Source organism: Gambusia affinis, linkage group LG19 (genome assembly GCF_019740435.1).
Source record: "Gambusia affinis linkage group LG19, SWU_Gaff_1.0, whole genome shotgun sequence".
NCBI classification, from domain to species: domain Eukaryota; kingdom Metazoa; phylum Chordata; class Actinopteri; order Cyprinodontiformes; family Poeciliidae; genus Gambusia; species Gambusia affinis.
In genome coordinates, this window is record NC_057886.1 from 2,596,002 (window position 1) to 2,611,156 (window position 15,155).

Genomic DNA, 15,155 nt, shown 5'->3' on the forward strand with positions numbered 1-15,155 from the left:
GGAGAGATGACACATTTTCCATATTATTATTTGTTAAAACAAAACTTTTTTTTCTCCACTACGTAATTATGAACTATGTTGTGAAGGTCTATGACATAAATTCCCAATAAACACACTGAAGCTTGTCACCGATATGTCAGAAAATCTAAAACACCGGCTTTCGTTTTTAAAATGCTAAAAATCATTTTCAGATATACTAGTAGAGGAAAATAGAGCACAAAGTTTCTACAGATATTCCTGAATGTTTGCATAAAACTACTGCCATCTACTGTTTGGGAGTGGAAATCAGATCGCTCACACAGTGTCCTGCAAAAGAATTTGTAACGATATAAAATGATGTCAATAAGGTAAAAAAAAAAATGATTTGATATATAATTAAAAAAATAAAGGTTATGCAAACTAAAGGTTTGCATAACCTTTAGTTACACGTTACCTCCCCTACCTGGCCACGCATGGTCCCCTGTGTCCTTCACGTGTTTCTGTTTATGGGTTTTTGCTTTCAACACCCTGAAAACCATCTGTCACTACACATAATATGTGCCACATGTGCAAACATGAAAGGCTCGTACGTGACATACAGACTGACTTTGAATTAATCTTTCCACAAGTCTTCACTGATTCAGGTGACTTTAGCTCAACTTCCAAATGTTTGCCTTCAAAATGCATATTCATTGACAGGAACCCCGTTTAGCTGTTGTTGGTTTAGAGTTACAAAACAACGCTGAGGGTTTGTCCTCAAGTTGGTTCAACAATGAAGAGTCAGCAAACAGCCTGAGGTGCCAAAGCACGAGGAGTTTTTATATCCTGTAGGAGGTGAGATAGAAACAGGCTGAAGTAGAGAAAGGACAATGTGAGGGTCACCGAAGCTGTTTGTCTAACTTATGACCAGAGGCTTTAAGGACTGCTGCATTTCACCGTCGGCATAGATTCGGCCTACGATACTTCGTTGGATCTCTGTTTAACCCTCATGCAATTTCAACGGGGAGTGTCTTATTTTTTTCTTTTTTAGCTTCTTACTGTTTTGCCGTGAGCTGTTTGAGGAAAAAAAATTACCGTTTACCCTCCACCCCCTCTGACACTCGCAATCTTAACTTTCTCCTCCTGGCCATACAAAAACCGCAACTGCATACACGTGAACACGCGTACACGTACTTGTGCACACTCTCATAAACCGTCTTTCTTGGAAAGAAGACATCCAACCCCAGAGATTTTGTTGCACATCAAAGTCCTTGTTTAGACATTCTCCACTGCGTCCTGGACACACAGACACTTCTCCAGCCCCGCTGACCTAGACATCCCGTCTGCTGAGACTTCAGGTAGGGGTTACCAGCTCTGATGTTAAAACTCAGGATTCTGCAACTTAAAGTACATGGCGTTCTCTCTTATCCATTTCCTCATCCACACACACTGAAGTTTGGAAATTGGTTTCTATTTGCTCTAAAGAACTAAGTTTTCTTCTTCTACAAAAACTTTTTAGTAATGCCACGAATTTTGACAGTATTTATGGTATTCATGATCTAAGCTGTGCTTGTAACTGTAGTCTCATTTTAGTGAATGCATTCATTAAAAGGCTTTTTTTGGCAATGGGAGCCAGGATATGTTTGAGCTGAGGTTTTACGATGAGCTAATTGGTTGACATTTAATGCTAATGTAATTTAGGGACACTTTCTTTGTGGATAATGAATGAGGAAGAGGATTACATGAGGAGCTGCGGAGTCCAGTTACAGCATGTTCTTTCTGAATTACGAGTGACGCAGAGACGTGAGGTGAAGTTCATGACTGGAGACACTGACTCCTCTAGAGTGGGACATATAAAGACATGAAACGCCCCAAAAACTTTATATTTCAATTTTGACCTTAATTGAAACTTCTGTTGTTTTAACAGCTTTAAATGTATGCTTTAATCTATTCGCAGATGTTCAACAATAAGACAGTTCAGAGTCTTCAACATGGGGGCTGTAACCCCGTATTGCAGGGCTTGTGAGATTTCTAATTGAGTAGATATTTTTTTGCCTTTTTTTGTTCAAAAATATGTCTTTCAATGCATGTCAACATGAATCCAACATGTAATAAATTGATAAACATTGGCATAAAATAAGATATTTCAGTCAGAAATGCATCCATTTAATACAGCGTATTAGGCCCATTGTAAATAGAACAAAAAAATAGGAATACATTTCTGCCAAAAAAGTAAGAAATTTTGAGATTAATTAATTTCTTTTCAAGAAAAAAATTGAAAAAGGTTGCAAATTTCCAACTTTTTTGGAAATTTGCAAAGATACTGTCAGAATTTTACTCCTATTTTCATTTAAATCTACAATGGCCTTAATATGCCATAGTAATCTATCAAGCAGCAAAAGTTTGTTCATTATGTTAAAATTTTTCCAATTTACGCTAAACAGCTTGTTAGTTGACCATCACTTTTTAAACTGTGATGCCTGTGTTTTAGTTTGACAGTGGCAGTGTGGTTTGACGAGTTAACGAAGCCATTGTTTTGGCCATGCTTCTCAGTATTGAGTTACGCCGCAGCAAGAGAAATGTTACGACATTTTATTGCTAGCAAATATGTTGTGGCCCTTCTTCCTTCGGGCTTACGCAGTTTCCCATAAGCTTCATTCCTTCACGGTTGAGCTGTGAAGGAATGGATAAAATTCGGTATGTTTCTGACTTCGACAGACAGACTTCGACAGACTTCGACAGACTTCACGCCTCCAGCAAGCAATCCTTCCTCAATAGTACATTCCCTTTGTACGAAGCAAAGCGTAGGGCAAAGGGCTTTTACCAGACTAGGGGTAGATTATTTTTTATGTAAAACATTTTTGGGATAAACTCTCCTTTTTTTATGTAAGCTAGAAAAAAATAGTGTATGGTGATACCTTTATTTGTACCACGGAGGTGAGTTGTCCTGGGTCGTCGACTTTATGTTTCCAGGTTGTCAATGCATAGATAGAAGAAGACCACGCAGTGACCTGAACTTGATATTTCCCGCGCGTTTTGCGGGCATTTATGGAGAGACTAAATATGTCACACATTTAAAAATTTAGACAGAACTGTCAACATGTTATAAGTAGTGTATTGGTAATATAAGCAGTGGCAGCAACGGGAATACGAAAGACTCTGTGTGTGCAACACAGCGCCATCTAATGTTAGGCACAGCTCATTACTGCCTCACCTCGACCTCATGTATTTGAACAGGCAATGCTTAATTTCAGCTATTTTCACCATAAAATGTTTAAATCATACAGAAAACATATTTATAGAAGAGTTAGACAGGCCATTTTAGGTCACTTTTCTGTAATATTTGTTAGTATTAAATCAGATATGATGGCAGGTGAGGAACTGTCTCACCTAAAGACCTCTGACCTCCCTAAAGATCAGAAAGGAACCTGACTTTAACCAGAAAACTACATTATCCACTATCCAAAGGCTTGACCACAATATGTAGATCACTGCGAGAAAATAACCAACACAAAGTCCCTAAATAATAAAACTTTTTATTCCATAAGAAGCAAATCACTTGATAAGTTGTTAGCAAATAATTTTAGAAAAAATGTAAAGTGCCAATACCAAAAGAACACCGCCCTTTCAATAAGAGATGTGTGTTTTGTTTTGTTTTTTCATCCACATGGTACAGTTTGTTTTCTTTCTAAAGCATGTGCCTGGAGTCAAACAGGCTGGTTCATTTAATCTTATGAATTCTGATTATATGGGTCAAAAAAAGATCACCATGCCAACTGATGAAAATAATCTGTTGCTGCCCAATTCCAAATGTTTCACAATGAATATTAGAAAGTCCAAGAAAAAGGTTTTGCTTGAAGTAGTTTCCTTGCTTTGACTATTATTATTGTCTTGTATGTTGATTAAAAAAATCTTTTGATGACTGCCAGAAGGTCATTGTGAAGATGGCAGTAGTATAAATCACTTTTACAAAGCGGCCATTAGATGGCAGCATTCAGTGGGTTAGCGCAAGTCTGGACACATGCACGCACATACACTCATTCACACAAGTTCATTTTTCTGTCCTTATTAAAACATCACACTGACATATTCTTTCTCGGAGCCAAGCCCAAATGTTTCAATGTATTTGGAACAGACTCATGACTCCATAAAGATACCAGGTCCTTGAAAAGTAAGCAACTGTCCCAAAAAAGTTTCTAAAAAAGATCAAAAAGCAGAGGTACAGACACACATAACCATAAGACTGAAGTCATTTCAGTGTACCTAATCATACACAAGGTGGCTCTGGAATTGAGCCTACTTAGGAAGATTCCCAAATTCTTGCCCTTGTTTCCCAAACCTAATGTTGAGCCCTTGGCTTCACATCGCTGCCCTCTCAACCTGAACTGCTATGTACACATGTGTGCTTCCCTCTTACATGTTTTATCTCCTCCCACCCCCTCCTGCGCTCCCCTACCCCTCCCCTACCACCAACTCACTCTCATCTTCACTCTCTCTCTCTCTTTCTATCACTGGCACTGGAATCCATAGACGTCCAGAGGACAGAAACAGGACAGAAAGGGTACCCTTGCCACCACTTAGCACCACAACCCACCACAGACATGTCGGATTCTGAGACCGCCGCTGCCCCCGCAGAGGCCCCCGTCCCTGCTGCGTGCGCCAGCGTCAAAGCAGACCTGGACAAATGGTAAGTGATGGAATTTGTGTTGCAAGGAAGTTTGGGCACTTTGTCACTAACACTCATCACAGAGAGCCCTGCTTGACCGTCAGCTGAGGCTTTCAGAGATGCGTTCGCATAATTGTGCAGATTGAAGTGGAGATCAGTACAACCCTCGTTTGCTTGCAAAAAGCTGGACTGATACCTTCATGAGAGGCAACTGCACAAGCAAACACCACCATCACCCTGCGGCTGATAACAATTAAAACCTGGGAGTTTGTCACAACATCTCTGGGTTAGCTATGGACACCAGCATTCGAAAATGCGCCACGATAAAATGGAGTCTCGTCAGCGGACACGAGGATTCCGGCTAAAAACGTCCACATCTTGTATGTGGGGATGTAACAGACTTTGACATCCCAACTGGGTGCTGAAAGGGGCTATGAAAACTCTGGGATATCCTGTGTATGGGAGAGTAATTGGAGGTTAACGATGTATGGCAGTGGGGTGATGCCTGATGCTTGTCCATCCGCATGGATGGAGGCTGGGAATCTGCTTGCGTCACTAGCCTCCCTTTCCCCACAATACTTTGCGACACCTCGATCCATTTGTCCCCTCTGTATCCTTTCAACTCTTTCTGTGTCAACGTTCAGAGACATAAGGCAAAAGGATGTTTGGAGGGCTGTTTGTATATTTCTTTAAAAAACAATACAATAACCTTATTTAATAGATGCTTTGACAAACACTTGATTTTATTATTTATTTATTTTTTTTGCATTTGTGAATGTCTAAAAGAGCTTAACTCCTAGTGACATCAACTAGGATATTGGTGTAGTGTCAAAAACATTTTAGGTTCCTTGTTATTTATAGCTTGATGAAGTGCTCACGTTTTGTGGAACAAAATAACAGTCTAGCTTGTTTTGGCAGGAGTGTTTAAGTTGATAAAGTTCTTGTTGGGGTATGAATCCTTTAGATAAGACTGCACGTTGAGGTGGGGGCAGGGAATATAAAAAGGCGTGGATGAATCTTGCTTTTAAGATTTGCAGGTGCCAACTTTATGTTGAGGGGTATTAAGCCGTGTTTTCCTTGCGAGTTGAAGTTGTATGTTAAGTCTCAACACTACAGTCACTGAAAAATACCTTGAATTGCTCTTCTATTTAAGACATTCTAGAAATGCAAGGAGCTCTGGAAGAGAATTACACCTCATGGTGTTTAAGACACAAGGTGCTCAAAGTAGATATACGTGTTATGTCATTGATGTCCTGCAGGGCTCTGGGTTTATGTTCACTGTATGCAGCTGAAGTCAGCTGAACTTGAGCCCAAGATTTTCAGATGTCCAAAACGTAGCAGCACAAGCACAGATAAATATAGCCTTTCAGCACATGTTAAGTTTTAAGATTTGAAGAGTCACAGTGACCCCTAGTAGTAAACACATAGGCTATGACCTTGGATTTACGACCTTGAGTTTTAGTAAGACATGAATTTTATAAGAATCATTGTCCATTACATTTGTTTAATCTATCATGGTAGCACTTCTGCATTTCCCTTTAATTAATGTGCCAGTGAATTCGGATTTATAGGAATCTGTAGTGAGTTCAGTTTGTTTAGCTAGCTCTACAGGAATTGATATTTTAATTTGGTAGTATTGCTTCAGTCTGCAGTTCTAATCATTTTTGTAAGAATTTAAGTGATGCTTTTGCTACATCAATGTTTGCTAGCTGAACACAGATGTAGCCAGCATACATTTTGTGTCTTTGGAAGTGTCTCTGAATGTGCACCTTTTTTAGTTTTATAGCTTTTTATATTGAGTTTTAGCTTTGAGCTAGAATATAAACACTTAGCTATATTTAGTTTATGTATATTTTTTATTTTATGAAAGTATTTTCTACATCTAGTTTTTCTCTATTTCATAAGAATTCACATTGCGTTTTAGCTAAATTAAATGTTTAGCTATAAACATTTACGCTTTAAAGGTGCTAAAGTTAGCAATGCCCATATAGCTGCTGCTTTTTATTTCTTCTTGTGATGTTAAAACCAGAACCTGGACAAAATAGACTAACTCATCATTACCAATATTCTTGAGAATAACAAAAATAATTTTAGATAGGTTTTGGAAGGTTTTAACTGGAAAAAAAATCTAATTTAATTATTTTGGTGTCATTATCAAAATTTCTAAGAGCCATACGCCATGTTGTGACAAACAGAAGCTGCTGCCTTTAACTGTACTTGCACACATTTGGCTGTGTAGGTTGCTGCTAAAGACTGCTAGAGGATGTTAACCGTTGCTCTGTCACTAAAATCTGTCAACAAATGGTTAAGCTAATAATTTGTCATCTGCCTAGACTGAAGGCACTATAGCCCTCGTTCTTAGTCTTTGTTACTAAACCTTAAAACTGTCTTTATTTGTTCTTCCATAACATCATCAGGTTTCCATGAGTCTGTTCCATGATGAAGGCCAAGGTGGTATCAAAATACATGTCTGGCTACACCTTGATTTGACTGCTAGCAAAATGAAGCTAAAATTAAACTCAACACGGCTTCGTTTTGTGTAATGATTAGTGGTCCCTGGGTATTTATAGCTACTAGTATGTGTGAAACTGCATGTGCAGGACATGGTGAAGCGCTCTCTGTCATAGATCATGTTTCCGCTCTACTTGATACCTGTTTTATTTAACGCAGGCCGGCTAAAGAAGCCAAGGCTTCACATTTACAGTGAGCCACGAATAGCTAGAGCACACTAAGGTGGTCATGTTGAGAAAACTAGTATGTCTGGGACAGAACGCCTCTTATCCCAGTTAATATGACATATTTCTCTATACAGCTACACTTATCTATACCTACATGTATACAAAAATTTACCTAATCTGTACCAGAAACTGTTAGACCTCCTCATAGTCTACAGTTTTTTGCATCATGCGAGTAATGTGATGAACAACCTGATGTTTTATGCTGGCAGGAAAGACGAAGAAGACAACAGGAAGTGGTAGGAGGACTACTTCCTGTTGTTGGCATGGCATGTTTTGGATGTATCGCGTGAACAAACTTATTCACGTGTGATTTTAATTTCTTATTTAATGGAAAGAGTGCCAATGCGAAATTGTTTTTTGTTTTTTCCAACATTAACTGAATATCGACAAAGTTTTGTGCACATTTGTAATGGAAATGCAGCTTATCATATGCAGTTTCCTTATAACGACACTAGCTAGGGCTCCCAAAAAGTCTTCCCAAAAAATTAGCAGAGAGCTGGATCTTTGATTTTTGACTTTACTCCTTTTACTTTTAGTTGTGTTGGAATAAGTCCCACCTGCTCTCCATCTAACAAGCCCAGCCTAAACCACCTGACTAATGCTTGTTCTCCACATCAACCTTTAACCTCTGCACCTGCCCACTGATGTTTTATATATATATTCATCCCCGATGAGTCACTACACCTAACGAACACCTAAATAATTCATCACCCACTTCCTGCCGGGGGGGGGGACGTCACTCCTTAATGCTCCTCAATCCACGTCCTGGCCTGGGACGTGGATTGACCGGAGATGTTGCTATGACAACTCAGCTTTGCCCCTTGACCCTGTACTGATTCTCTGAGGAGATTACGCAATGGCTTTGATGGTGATGATGTCATCAACTTCATGCATACAGACCCGCTAACTGTAATCCCCTCATCTGGTGAGCGTACCTGCTTGGATCCTAGAAGGACCTCAGTGACCCTCTGACAACAGGAAATCCTTTACTTTGAACAAATTATTCTCACTTTTAGGATTTACATTGTGGGGAATTCATCCTGGGCCCGATGTAGCAGCAGCAGGGTTTATTTTTTCCAACACCCTTGGGGAGCTGTTGTTGCTCTCTTGTTGGGTCATCAGACCCAATCACGTTTCTGCTCCGGGTGTGTACAGTGTACACTCGGCGGCCCGTTTCTTCCCACATCCTCACCAGCAGCACACAAACACACTCTTAGCTCCATCCCTCCAGGCAGAGCGAGGCTCAGAGTGATAATCTGCAGCAGCCAGCTGGATGTTACATCACTGATGACAACGAGACGCAGCAGAGAGGGGAGCGAGGCACAACCGGTGAATCAAAAAAATATGAGAGACGGCAACAGGGGCGGTCAGGGGGTCCTGTTGAATTTCCCCATTGTTGGATAATAACAAATATTTCTATTGTTTTCTCTTCTCATGTCTGGTTTGGCTTTGAATTGAATGAACACAAGTCCATATGGAAATTAGGGTGACCAAACGTTCGTATTTCACGTCCTGTCCCGGGCGTCCCGGGATATTTTTAGAAAGTGAGGAAATGTCCTGTTTTTTGCAGGACCCAGTCCAACGTGTCGTGGTTTCTCTCCACCCCCACACCCCCCGGTCCAACTTGTCGTGGAAACGGTCAACCCCCCCCACTGAAAGGTGTCCCGGTTTTCCCAAATGAAAATATGGTCACCCTATGGACATGGATACTTTTCATTTCACCATGAAAACTGAAACCATTGAAACAATATGGAACTCACCGTTTGGTTACCCAGCAACAACTTATTGAGTAACTCGCGTGGCTCATAGCTGCTTAAAATTAAACAACAGCATAGAGTTAAAACTGTGGATGAAACAGAAATGGTGTCACCCATCATCCCTGATTTGTGTGTGTGTGTGTGTGTTTGTGTGTGTGTGTGTGTGTGGGTGGGTGTGTGTGTGTGTGTGTGTGTGTGTGTGTGTGTGTTGGAGATGAGGGAGGGTGATGAAAATGTTGCCTTTGTTTTTAAGGTAAAACTTGTAATACTCAGGCATGTAAAGGTTTCTAACACGTATTCTGTAGCAATGAGTAACAAGCTGAATCATTTCCTTTTGGTCCGTCACGTTTGTAGATATAGATATAGATAACACTAAGTGAAAGAAATTATTACAAAAACAATAATAATAAGAAAGGTTCAGGTTTTCTTGCTGTGGGTACACAGTGAATATAAAAGTCATGTTGCTGGAGGAGCAGCTTCCTACAAGGAGCTGATGAAGCCCTGGGAGGAGAGCCAGAGGATGAGACTACAGTAACATGACACTCTGTTATCTCTGTTATCTCTGTTTCATCACGCAATCTTCTCCTCCTCCCCCTCCAAACACATGGACCCATCCTCTCTCCCCTCCCTCCTCTCTTTCGCTCCATCACCCTGACGCTCTGTGGCAGTGTCTGCTGCTGAATGGGAGCCTGTATTAATCCGCTGCCATGTTTTCCCTCTTTCCTTTCATCCCTCTCACTCGTCGGACGTGCTCCCGCTCACATCTTTTTTTCTTCTTTTTCCACATCTGTTTGCATTTCAAACAGGCATCTGTTTAGTCAGCAGGCTTCAAACCTGCGGATGCAGATTTAAAGCATCCGCGCCAAAATTCTTACCGACAAGAATTATTCTTCCGGGTCTTTATCGGTCTAATTCGGTGGATCTGTCTCGCAGCGTGGCGGAGAAGGGAGCCGAGGGCTGCAAAGAGCTGATGGAGGCCTTCGCCGCCTGCGTGAAGAGCGCAGCCGAGGGGACGTCGTGAGGAGCCCCCTGCAGCCTGACATGTAAGGATGAACTCAGTCCTGCTCAGTTCAGCTGAGAACAGTTGGGAAGCCTTTTTTTTGTGTGTGTGTGTGACGTAAACATTAAAAAATAAAATTAAATAAAATGTTTTTTTAAAGATGTCAAACTAATGATGTGAAATCAGAATTTTTCAGGGTGATACTCTTGGAAGGTTGATCATGTAAATGTCAAAAACTATTGCAAAGTTAAATCAAATAAAAATATATATATATTCCAAATAAGAAAGCACTTCACATGTGATACTGTTGCTTAGTTAATGTGTGCAGGTCAGGGGAAGATTGTATAAAACCAACGCAAAACCTCCGTACCATACCAACTTTATTTATGAAGCACTTTATACACCGACAGGACCAAAGTGCTATACACAATCATAAAATACAATGCGATTATAAAATAGAAAAGATTGAAATATAAAATACATACAGACACAATAAAACATAGTGTAAGCTCTCAGATTCTGCCAAAAGCCAAAGAAAAAAGAAGGGACTTGAAAACAACAAATGAAGAGGCCAAAGGAAGATCATTCCATAGTTTGGGAGCGGCCACAGGAAAAGCTCGGTCACCTCTTGTTGTTGGTACCTTCAGGAGCAGCAGGTCAGCTGACCTGAGGGAACCAGGGTGTGTAAAAATGTAACAGCTCAGACAGATAGTGAGGAGCGAGGCCGTTAAGAGATTTAAAAACAAATAAAAGGATTTTAAAATGAATCCTAAAATGTACTGGCAACCAGAGTAAGGAAGCTAAAATAAGGGAAATTCGGTCAAATTTTCGAGTACCTGTTAAAAGACGTGCAGCAGCATTTTGTACCCTCTGAAGCTGGGAAATATATAAATCACTGACCCCTATGTAAAGTGCATTACAGTAATCTAGCCGTGTGGTCACAAATGCATGGATCACTGTTTCAAAGTGCTTTGTGGAGAGAATAGGTTTGACCTTTGCCAGCTGCCTTAAGTGGAAAAAGCTGGATTTTACAACGGCTTTAATTTGTGCTTCCAGCTTAAGATCAGCTCCAGAAGAAAACTATCCAAATTATAACTGTGTCAGATTGTTTTCATCCAACTAATGAAACATTGCTTACATTGCATACTTTAAATAACGTGATTTAGTAGAGCTCAGAACAGCATTATATGTACAAAGCCTACAAGAAAGTCTTTTCAAAGTGCATACAGAAGGGGTTCGAAATTAAAGAAACAAACTGATTTCAGAAGGTCAGGACAAATATTAAAAATGACTGGACTTCAGTTAGAGGGATTCAGGTGTGGGATAATTGTTGTGAAGAGTTAAAACTGTGTTTTTCTCACTTTAAATAAAAAAAAAGGTGTGATAAACAAATGCAATAGCATTTATTTATGTTTTCTTTTATGAGTTTGTCTACAGACTTATAACTGGGATTCCTTGGAGATTTGTTTTAGAAAATATAAAAGAAATGTTGTGCTTCTTTGAGTCTGATGAGCCTTTATGTAAAACAACTATTTTTCTGGTCTACACTTTGTGTTCCTGTTTTACCTGTGTTGAACATGACTGAAAAAAATTAACTAATTAATATCTACACTGTTTTTGCATTTTACCAAAACGAATCCTTGCAGTGTCACAAAGTGCCCAGATGCTAAAACACCACAACCGCAAACTTTAATGTAGTTTATTGTGGATGTCATGTGAAATAAAAACAGAAGGTGTTTCATCAGAGCATGCACACAAAACAGACCGAAGCACCAATTCTGTACTTTTTCTGTTAAAGAAAGGTAAAGATTTAGTATCAGCTTCTTAATCTAGGAGAGAAACTCTTCAGTTTCTCAAAGGTACGGTTAACAATATGGCTGGCATATTGGCAGAAAGAACAGGACAAAACAATATGAAATAATATCTTCAATGCTAATACAACATCTTTCTGCTGAACGAAGGATATTAACATTGCCGTTTATGTCCGAGGTTTGAGGAATATATAACAAGGATGACTGAACCGATATAAAGTTGATAAGAAAAGCAGTTTAAAAAAGGGAAATCATTTGCTGTCATAAGTCTCTGTTTTAAATCCGCCCTCCTCTCTTCCAGGTCTAATGCACTGAGTCCTCCAAGTTCCCAGCATTCCCTTTCTGCACAACAGCACTCGACTGAATGGCGATAACAATAAGGATGATGATGATGGTGGGACAAACAGTGTTGATCGGTCTGAGTTTGGGATCTGGAAGCAGTAACCTTAGCATCCCCTCCCTCCCCCCTCCATTCCTCTCCCTGTTTTATCCGTACCTCGTCTCCCATCATCCTCCCTGCTGATATCCAGTACATTAACAATTCCAGAGAGCTGATGGGCTGTGATGTAACCTGTCGACTTGAGGTAAATGCTTATAAATGGAAATAAAGTATAAAAGAATTGGTGTGAAAACAAACTGATGCTCTTGATTTTTTATTTTTTTTTTAATGCCTGTACTGTAGGATGTGAACGCCTCGTTTCCACTGAGCGGTACGTCGTCGGGTGTTGACGTGCGCCATTTTGTCCGTTTGCCATGCCGTAGCATACAGCGACAAGTCGATTGCAAGTTTTTATTTCCAGTTCTGTAGGAACATTTTGAGGACAGTTGAGGATACCTCAAACTTTGTCCAGTACACAAACCAAATGTTTGGTGACCGTCCTGCAGAGAACTTTAAACCATTAGAACAGGGGGGCCCAAAGTGGGTCCTGGAGGGCCGGCATCCCTCATGTTTTAGTTCTCTCCCTAGTGCAGGGGTGTCAAACTCCAGTCCTCAAACTCCTGTCCTGCAACATTTAGATGTTGCAGGACAGTGACTCTGCCCTAGTGGCACCAACAACCTTTTCACCATGTCAATGTTCTTCTTAGGCCTTCTAATGAGCCATGATTTGATCCAGGTGTGTTAAACCAGGGAAAGAACTAAAACATGCGGGATGCCGGACCTCCAGGACCGACTTTGGAACCCACTGCTTTAGACGCAACCTAACAAGAACACCTTCAGGATGAGTTACAGCAGAGACTCTACTTGATCAAAGCAGAAAAGTCGACTCTGAGTCAGGTGGTGGCGGACTGTTCATTTTTGTACAGCGCTTTTATACAACAATGAGACGACCTAGAGCAGTGGTCCCCAACCACCGGGCCGCGCAAGAAATAATTAAATGTGTCCGTTCTATGTATTGAGTCTGGATGAGCTTTTGTTTTGAAAATCCTAAACCGGGTGCTGTCGGTTACGCCAACATGCCGCAGAATGATCGGTCTCGGTCCTTTCAACGCGTTGACCGGTCCGCTGTACTAAAAAGGTTGGGGACCACTGACCTAGAGGACTCTCCTCACATTTTATTAGACCATGGGCAACAACGTTGCAGTTTTCATCCAGGGAATTTCAACCGATTTGAAGTCTTTGTAGTTAGGTTGCAAAGAATCACACAAATGTACATAACTTCATTTTTGTTCAGAAGTCTTTACTCTAGGTTTTTGTAATATACTTATACTAAAATAATAATATTAAAAAAAAATCTTTTTCGCATATATATAAAAAGTTAGGAGAAAGAACTTGGTTATTTTTAATTTTCTCTGATGTTCCAGTGTTTGTTAGCTGATTTATTCCCTCATAAGGTCGTTACGTCTCCTGGCAAAACGAAAACCGGACAGATGAAGCGGACCGGTTGAAGAGAAATGTCAACGTTGCTGTTTGGAAGCATTTCTGTGTAAAACAAGGTAACAAACGTTTGACCATTCACACAACACTCCGCACAGTGTTGAGTGCAAGTTGAACTATTGGAACAGTTCAACATGGACCTGGTGTGGAGTTCGGCGGGTGGATTCCTCTCTGCGAACAAAATGTCACGTAGTTGCGTGACGTAGTTTTGTCAGGCAACTACGTCAATGAATGCAGTATGTAGGTGACTTTTTTGCACTTTATTTTGTGATGTGGTCAATCTTTTTTTTTTTTTACGTGTATTTCATTTGTTTTATCATGTTTAAGTTAAGCTCCTGTTTTTAGTCTCTTACTCTTGATTTTTCCGTGAAGCACCTGGAATCGTCTAATCCATGAAATGTGCGATACAGACCAACTTGCCCCACCTTGCCTTTAGTCCGGCCTTCTCGTTCATCGTCAGCGTCTGACCTCACAAAAGACTTCCGGCAGACTGCCTTCCTACAAGAGTTACAACCATTGTTGTATTAAGAAAGGCGTCTCATTAAAGTTAATGACAAGCATCTCAATACAAGCCGTTCTAAATTGTGTCAGTGCTGAAAGGTCTTCAGCCTCATTGAGAAAGAGCCGAGGGATCAGATTCTGACAAGCACACCCGAGAGCTAGCAGCTGTCCTCGGCTGTCCCAGAGGGTCAAACCAGACTCTCGTTTGTCCACACGCTTCCTTCAGTCACATGACTGTGGAGGTGTTTGTTAAATCTGGTGTGTACATGTAACAAAATGTACAAAAAAGCAAAAAATTAAGCAACTATTTTCATTAAATATACCAAAAAACACAAGCAGAAGCTAACGTCGCTCTATGTAAGGGTTCCCACCTCAGTAAATTATATCTAGGAAAACTGTATGTCATTTGTTTGAAATGTTTAGACTCAACTGTACTAAATGTCATGTGCCTTTAGAAATCAACCGGTCTGTCGTATCTGTTGAAATAATCTGTCTGAAGGAGGGATTCCTTTTGGTTTTTTCAGAAATACTGAAGATGTTTTGTAACTCAAATATGAACATTTTAGTAACTGAACTGTACTTCCTGGTAACCATTAGAAACGCACCAATCCGGTATTAATATATGTATCGGTCAAAATATTGAAAAAAAATTCCATCTGGTGTCATTGCATAGAATGACACAATACCCGTCAGATCTATTCAGTCTAATTCTATACTTTGTCCTGTGACCGACATCACGCTTTATTATTTATTTTACATTAAATTTAGAATTCCTAAGTAAACTTTCTGAACCATCTGAAAGGTTTGTTGCAGTTTATTTTACATGTTTGACCAACATAATCAACCTG

The 15,155-nt window shown here is 40.2% G+C and overlaps 1 long non-coding RNA gene across 2 annotated transcripts; it reads left to right on the forward strand.

Annotated features, from left to right (window-relative positions):
- Positions 1-1,164: 1,164 nt before the first annotated feature.
- On the forward strand, positions 1,165-12,567 carry LOC122821354. 2 transcript variants are annotated; one of them, XR_006368999.1, is made up of 4 exons: positions 1,165-1,316; positions 4,489-4,645; positions 10,053-10,162; positions 12,232-12,567. It is a non-coding gene; the product is annotated as an uncharacterized LOC122821354 (long non-coding RNA). The 2 variants fall into 2 exon arrangements; XR_006368998.1 differs by lacking the exon at positions 1,165-1,316 and having other exon boundaries at positions 4,447-4,645.
- Positions 12,568-15,155: the final 2,588 nt, after the last annotated feature.